Source organism: Hyaena hyaena, unplaced genomic scaffold, assembly GCF_003009895.1.
Source record: "Hyaena hyaena isolate Hyena2069 unplaced genomic scaffold, ASM300989v1 scaffold_614, whole genome shotgun sequence".
In the NCBI taxonomy this organism is placed as follows: domain Eukaryota; kingdom Metazoa; phylum Chordata; class Mammalia; order Carnivora; family Hyaenidae; genus Hyaena; species Hyaena hyaena.
Window position 1 is genome coordinate 558,466 of NW_024081244.1, and position 7,771 is coordinate 566,236.

The window sequence follows — 7,771 nt, forward strand, 5'->3', positions numbered from 1 at the left end:
ATTAATTCACGTAGGTTTATGTCCAAGACCATTCTACAAAAAGAAAGCAGAAGCAAACACTAACACGCATCCCGCCTGAAACTACCCTCCTTTACTATGTCCAGAATCTCCACCATCACGTGGTCGGTCAGCTGCACCAGCCAGATCAGAAGGTACGGGGCCAGCCATCAAAGAGCCCCGAAGTTGTCTCTTTCTGATTATGTCCATCGCTCGTTGACTATACCCATAACTCTCAATTATCGTTTACTGACATAAGAATTACGGCCCCCACTACAGACAGTCTTCTCCTTATTGCTGTCACACAAAGCCAGGCCCCGCACAAGCCACGGTGCACTGGTGGGCAAACCTGCTCACACAAATCACTTTTCTTTCTTGGCCCATATTCTAGATGGTAGGAAAAAACCTTCCCAATAAAATTAACAACTACGGGCTTCTGCATACTTTAGTTTTTGATTCACATATATGCTATTGACATAGTACAGGAAGACCAGTGTCATAAGATGTACATACAAGTGGCCTCAGGTTAACGTTATTTAGCAGAAGCAAACAGAAAGTCTGTCTGGAGAAGTAATCCCTCAAGCCCTGACAAGATTCTGGAAGTACAGTTCATTAACTATGAGCTCACACAGTCAGAAAGTATACATTCCAGAAACAATCCAATGTGAGCAACGGTCAGGATACCACACACAAGAAGATAGAACATTCTTCCCTAGAACTTCAGATAAGAGAACAAAATAAAAAAGTGTCCAAGGGGAGCTCAGCGGAAGCATCCAACTTTGGCTCAGGTCATGATCTCACAGCTGGTGAGTTCAAGCCCCGCGTCGGGCTCTGCACTGACAGCTTGGAGCCTGGAGCTGCTTCAGATTCTGTGTCTCCCTCTTCTCTGCCCCTCTCTTGCTCATTCTCTCTCTCTCTCTCTCAAAAATAAACATTAAAAAATTCTTTTAATAAAGAAAAAAGAAAGTACCCAAATTAAGAAAACAGAAATGTAAGAAAACAGAAATGTGGGGAAAAGGCAAGGGGAACCAATAAAACTCCATAAAGGTGAATTTCGTACCAGATTAGTCACTGCTCAATTCTTGAACTTTAAGCAACGGCTTAAGCACATAGAATTTTATTTTTTCCAACGTCTAGAAAGCTCAGAACTAGGAGTCGAGTTCCATGAAGCCAGAAGGAAACAGGCTTTTTCGATTTTTCTGTTCTACTTATGTGCACACAGATACTTGCTACCTTCCTCAGAAGAGGGACTGTACCTTTCTGCCACATGCTGTCCATCCAGTTCACGGGACTTGCCGTGATCAATGCAATTTAGGCAGAAATAACATATTTAATTTCTAGCCGTCAACATTTTCTGCATACTCTCTTTGCTCAGCCATGAGACTGGCAATGTTTTCCGTGGGGGCTGCCCATCCACATGACATGAAGACAATGGTGAACGGGGGTGCTGCCAGTCTGTCTACACGTGCAGCATGAAAAGGAAATAAAACACCACAGATGGAGGTTTCCCTTGGTTACACAGCCTAACCACATTCCTAACCAATGCAGAAATTAGTGCAGAGTGGAGCAGAGGATGTTACCACAGACTGAAAACAAAACAAAGCCAAGACTAAACAATTTTTTGGCATTGGCTCCAGGGATGGGAGGAGGACAAAAAGAAACTCTTATTACAGTTTAGGACAGTTGTCCCTAATTTGCACTAGTGAAACATTTAGAAGAGTGTTTTACCTATGATAACTTACAGCTAATTTCCCTATCGACCTCACTGGCTTTGGTGAAGTTTTTGGTAAAATAAATGTATGTCCTGTGATTGGCTACTGACTACATTTGACAAAGTACTACAAAAAACAAAACAAAACAAAAAAAAACACCATCAAAAGTAATTGGCTGGTTTAAAAATAGGAATGAAAGAAATTTAGAGACACTAAAAATCCTAAGCTTCCTCAGTTGAAAGAAGTGACGTCTTCTCAACACCAACAGGTAAAAGGTAAAACCAAGAAATTATTTAAACAAGAAAGATCTTTTTAAGCTTGGCCTTGTGCAAATACCAAGTCAAGGTGTGACCATCTTACTGTTACAACGATCTCTCAATGGACCGTGATAATGTCCTGTGAAACACTTTAGTTGGCAAAATGGCCCAAGGAAATTGAATTACAGTAATGGCTTCCTATTGAAGCCTGATAGACTCAAAGTATCCAAAATTAAGAGGTGGGAAGGGAAGTGGGGGGTAAAAAGAGACAGAGAGAGAGATGGAGAATCAAATCTCCAGAGGAGATGTGGGTGTGGCTACTGATGCACGTACCCAACCGTATAAGAAACTGACGAACATTCTGGGTCATGTGATACCAAAGAGCTACCAACCTGAATAAAGAGGCCACAGGAGACTGTGACTGATCAAAGGTTAAAACGTCACTTGGTGTCCTCCCGTTTTTTGTACTGTCAGAGGTACGTCAAGAAATATGCTTGGTTTGCAAGGACTCTTCAATATGGCCAAAAAGGATGGCAGAGAAAGAAGAAGCACCCAGAGGGTAGAGCCAAGAGCCTGGAAGAAAGTTCTGAGGGCTCTGCTGTCCTCACCGTTGGGTGCAGAACCACCTTCAGGGACTGTTGTCTGCCTCCTGTGCGATTTCAGATTCCAGTAGCATCTACCGTGTTTCCCCTGTTAGCAGCTGCCTTGTCTGTGTTCTAGCCTCACACATGGGGTGTGCGTACAGAAGGCATCTTGTTAATTCGTGGGTTTCTGGAACAACAGAAGCCGCATTCCGACTGATGAGATAATGCCATAAAAATGTCGAAAATCAGGCCTGGTGCTATGGCTCAGGGGACTTGAGAGCCCGTTGTCTTAGGAAGGAAGGAGGGGCACCTGGGTGGCTCAGTCGGTTAAGCATCCAGCTTCAGCTCAGGTCATGATCTCACGGTTCGTGGGTTCGAGCTCCGTGTCAGACTGTGCTGACAACTCAGAGCCTGGAGCCTGCTTCAGATTCTGTGTCTCCCTCTCTTTCTGACCCTCCCCTCCTCACGTTGTCTCTCTCTCTCTAGGAAATAAATAAAACATTAAAAAAATTTTTAAAAAAAGGAAGGAAGGAATCATGTTTTGTGTGCAAAAAGGAGCCTTAACTGAAGCCAGTTTAACGGAAGCCTAGATTGTGTTAAACTATATTCATGTTCCAAAAATATTCCCTGGAGGGATGACTGGGTGGCTCAGTTGGTTGAATGTCTGACTCTTCAATTCAGCGCAGGTCATAATCCTGGAGTCCTGAGATCGAGCCTTGTATCAAGCCCATGGTCAGTATGGAGCCTGCTTGGGGTTTTCTCCCTCTCTCTCTCTCTCTCTCTCTCCCTCACTCTCTCTGTCTCTCAGAAAAAAAAAAAAATTCCCTGGCCCTCCTTTGGGAAGGGCTATACATCTCTGACTAGTTTTGCTCCTTTTGGCCATATGACTTGCTCTGCCCCAAGAAATTTGAGTGGAACTGACATCCAGGCAAAACCTTTAAAACTCTTTAAAGCCAGCGCCCTGGTCACCATGATTTATCTTCTGATTCTGCCACGAGACCTGCCATGAGACCACCCACACCCCAGACAATGCGCCCCATCTGTCGGGTGGGCCCCAGAGTCATGGTAACTGGTGCACAGTGACAGTCACCACGCAATGGACAGGGCTTGCAAACATTGCATAAACCTTTGTTGTTAGAAGCAGCTGAGATTTGGGAGTCACTTCATACCTCACTCTGATCCAGCTCTTGGTCTTCCCACCTCCAGACCTCACACCTCCAGCCACGACAGGAAAAAGGGAGGAAAAAGACGAGGCACAGGCCTACATCAATGACCAGAAATGTGTATTTCCGAGGAAACACAAAGATGAGGATTTTGTTTTTATAGCCATTAATGGTAGAGAGGAAAGCTAGGACACAGAAATTCAGAGACTCTACTTATAAGTAGTAATATTTATTTATTTATTTAAAAGTTTATTTATTTTGAGAGAGAAGAGGGGGAGAGGCAGAGAGACAGGGAGAGAGAAGGAATCCCATACTGAGCGTGCAGAGCCAGAGATGGGGCCCGAACTCAGGACCTGTGCGATCATGACCTGAGCCGAAATCAAGAGTCAGACACTTAACCAGCTGAGCCCCCCAGGCACCCCTGAGTAGTAATTTTTATAATTTATTAGAAGTAAAAGTACTTTAAATAAAATTCTTTGCTCCAATCTAGTCTTTTCTGGCCCTCCTGCTACGATTCACTTTGCAGGGCTCTCAGGCAACGTGGCCAGGCATCCGCCCGAGTCACAGAAGTGCATTCAGGGTTTTTGAACTGACTTCTTTAGACTGGTGTTTGGAGTTGTTTTCTTCAAACTTTTTTTTTCTCTTAATAATCTTTTGGGATTACTATCCAAACATCACATTAGAGGTTTCTTAGAAGAAATATTTTCAAGTGTTTGTTGTTTTAAATAACATCATAAAACATTTGAAATCAACCTGGGGATTTGGGCATTTTGGAAGGAGGAACTGTAAGTATACAGGCCCTGAGGCAGGAAAGAGCACCACAGGGAAGGCAGAGGAAGTGGATGGACTGGAGGTCGGCAAGTGGCATGGCCAAGTTATGAAGTCTGGAAATACCTGCAAGACACTGAATTTGGTCCATTTTGTCTTAATTTCAGGGAGAAGCCTCTGGAAGACTTTAAACTAGTAAGTAGTATTATCATATTTACATTTTCAATATTCTGCATGCCAGATGGAGATGCACTAAAAGAGAGGAGAAAGAAGGGGCCAGGTAAGAGTCCATTCTGTTTACCCCAGACACAGGTGATTGCATAAGGAATGGAGGAAACGGTTAGTGATGGTATTTGGAAAGGTCTGAAGGTAGAGCTGACAGAACATGCTGGTGGAATGAACACTCGGTACCTATGGAAAGAGCAGATAATTAAGGAAGCCTCTGAGGTTGGGGCAAGATTAACTGGGGAAATGTAATGCCCCCCTAGAGTGGGGGTGGAGATGGAGAGGGTTCTTGTGGTCATGGTAAGACCGAGGCAACTCCTGGATACTCAAGGAGAGATGAAGGCAGCTGAGGAGGGGAAGTTCTGAGCTGAGGGAAGAAGTCAGAGGAAGGGCGCATAAGGAGCCCAAGCTCATCTCAGGAATGAGTCTGAATAGAGAAGAAATATGAACACCAACATAGGAGGTTAGAGAAAACATGAGAACCTGCTAAAAGGATTCAGAAGGAGGAACCAATGAGACACAAGGAAAATTAGGTCCAAATCTCACGTGAAAATCAAGCGAAACAATCCAGGGAAGAAGTGAGTGATGAAAGCTATCGGGCTTATCAGATGAAACCTTATCTTCCAGCATGGAAAGTCATGATGGCTTCGCCAAGGGCCGTCTCGTCTCAAGTGGGCTCCAGAGAGAACTGGAGGCAACGGAACAGAACACAGGTATGCGTGCATCTTCTGAGATGTTCTGCTACGAAAGGGAGCAGAATCACAGGTGGTTAGTTTTCATAGAAAGCCCAGTGGTCTCTGTGCCAGTAGCTATAATCAAAAGCCACAGTCACTTGAGTCAACCGAAGTGGATCCTAAGTGTCTACTCTGTGGATAGCCTAGTTCTTCCAAACAGTCCTGGTGGAGACAGGACTCAAGGGGACAGGACATACCCCAGCCAAATGAAGAACAGAATGAACAACACTGTAAACAGGGGGCACGAGGTGTCAGGATCCTACAAAGAAGGAACACGGATTCTGATCGGAAGATTAGGGAAGATGGAAGAGACCTCTGCTGGCCCTGAAGCATGAGGAAGAGCTAATGACCCTGGTCTACTTGTCAATTAAACAATTAAAGTTAAAGATTAAACCATTGGCCCAGTAAAATCTTCCCATTGGGTAACATAAGTCTAAAGGTTTTGAGGTAATCATTTACCTCCCGGGGTGTAAGGCTATATGGAAAATTTTGAAAAACTTGGAGGCATTTACCAGAAAGAAATCAGGACCCTGCACTCTCTCAGGTTAGTCTTCAGGCTTTCCCCTCAATATTCTGCTTTTGAGAGGATGGGGATGGGTCTTTTTCTCATTTGCTGTTATTGGGTAGAGATTGTGGGGTGGAGAAGAGAACTCCTCTTTCCTAAGATAATTCTGAAAAGTGAAAGAGAATATCACCTTTTCCTAGAAGAAACAAGAGCCCCAGAATCCCAGGAAATAAAACTTTAGAGAATAAAATCATCCAAAACAATAGCTGCAGAAAGAGGGGCGCCTGGAGGGCTCAGTCAGTTAAGCGTCCAACTTTGGCTCAGATCATGATCTCACGGTTCATGAACTCAAGCCCCGTGTCAGGCTCTGTGCTGACAGCTCAGAGCCTGGAGCCTGATTCCAATTCTGTGTTCCCTCTCTGCTCCTTCCCTCCTCGTGCTCTGTCTCTCTCTCCTTCAAAAACAAACAAACATTTTAAAAAACACCCTAAAGAATAGCTGCAGAAAGAGAGAGAGAGAGAGTCTAAACTATCTGAAGCATATGGAGGTGTACCAGCAATTTTAAAGCATGCTTTTAAGGGTGAGTATTACCCATATATTGGAACTAGACTAGATACCTGTATCTTAAGAGTCATCTATTGGGCTTATATTTGTACAATGCATTAATAATAATAATAATAATAATAAAAAAAACAACAACAACAAAAATAATAATAATAATAATAAAGCACTGATCCCATCTATGGTGAGATAATAAATGTAAAAGCTGAATTCTGAAAAGGAAGATTTTATCAGGGCTAAAAGATCGAATTAATCACAACAGACAGGACCCCTCCAATGAATTTATGCTTGGGGAGAAGTAAAACAAAATGGAATCCCATGGCTTTGGGAAGTAGTTATTGGGTGAAGGGTTTAGGGCAGAAGACTGATTTTGGAGCTATGAATACAAGTCACAAGCTGCTTTGTACATGGAGGAAATGTTCAATGCTGAGACCAGGTATAAAAACATGTGAGCTACTAGCAGCTGAGCATGGGACCTTCAGGAAAATTCTCACTCCACAGTGAACTCCTGAAGTGTAGAAGACGAAGACAGGGGTAACGTGAAGGGAATGGACAGAAAATCAGTCTCGGCAAGGGAAACGGTAAATGGATACAAGGATGACTCATTCAGCATCTTTACAGGTTGTTCCTCATCTACTTAGTCTGTAAATAAATAGGGAAGGGGGTTGACCTTCAAATTTCCATCTGACCCTTTCCCCTGTCCCAACCTACAGATTCGTAGACACAGTGTCTCCCGGGCCATCTTCTCTTCTGGGTCTAACAGGCATCTCACACCCACCAGTCCAAAATGAAACTCGTTTTTCTTCTGGAAACCTGCTTCCTTCCCGCTTCTCACTTTGCCATCTCTATGGAACACAATGCCATTCGCTCATTTGTTCAAGCCATACATCTAGAAATCTCCAAAGATCTGCCCCATTCTCTCCTCCCTTTCCCACCTCCTTAGCAATTCTTGTTGGCTTTAACTCCAAAACAACCCATGACCAGCCTCGCCCAGATGTGGTCAACATTTGCACAGGTGATTGCAGCCTCTGCCTGTGCTCCCTTAGAGACCATGCATCACTCAGCAGTCAGGTGAATCCTGTCCCCTTACCTGACCAGCATGACCCCATGTGGTATGGCTCTGACCACCACTTAGGTCTCCCCTCCCGCATGCACCTGCTCACTAACTCCGCACTGGCACTGGACAGACCTACTGGCCCGGAATGCTCTTGCTCAGGACTAATTTCTTCTCACCATCCTCATTCCAGTGCACATGGAACTTTCCA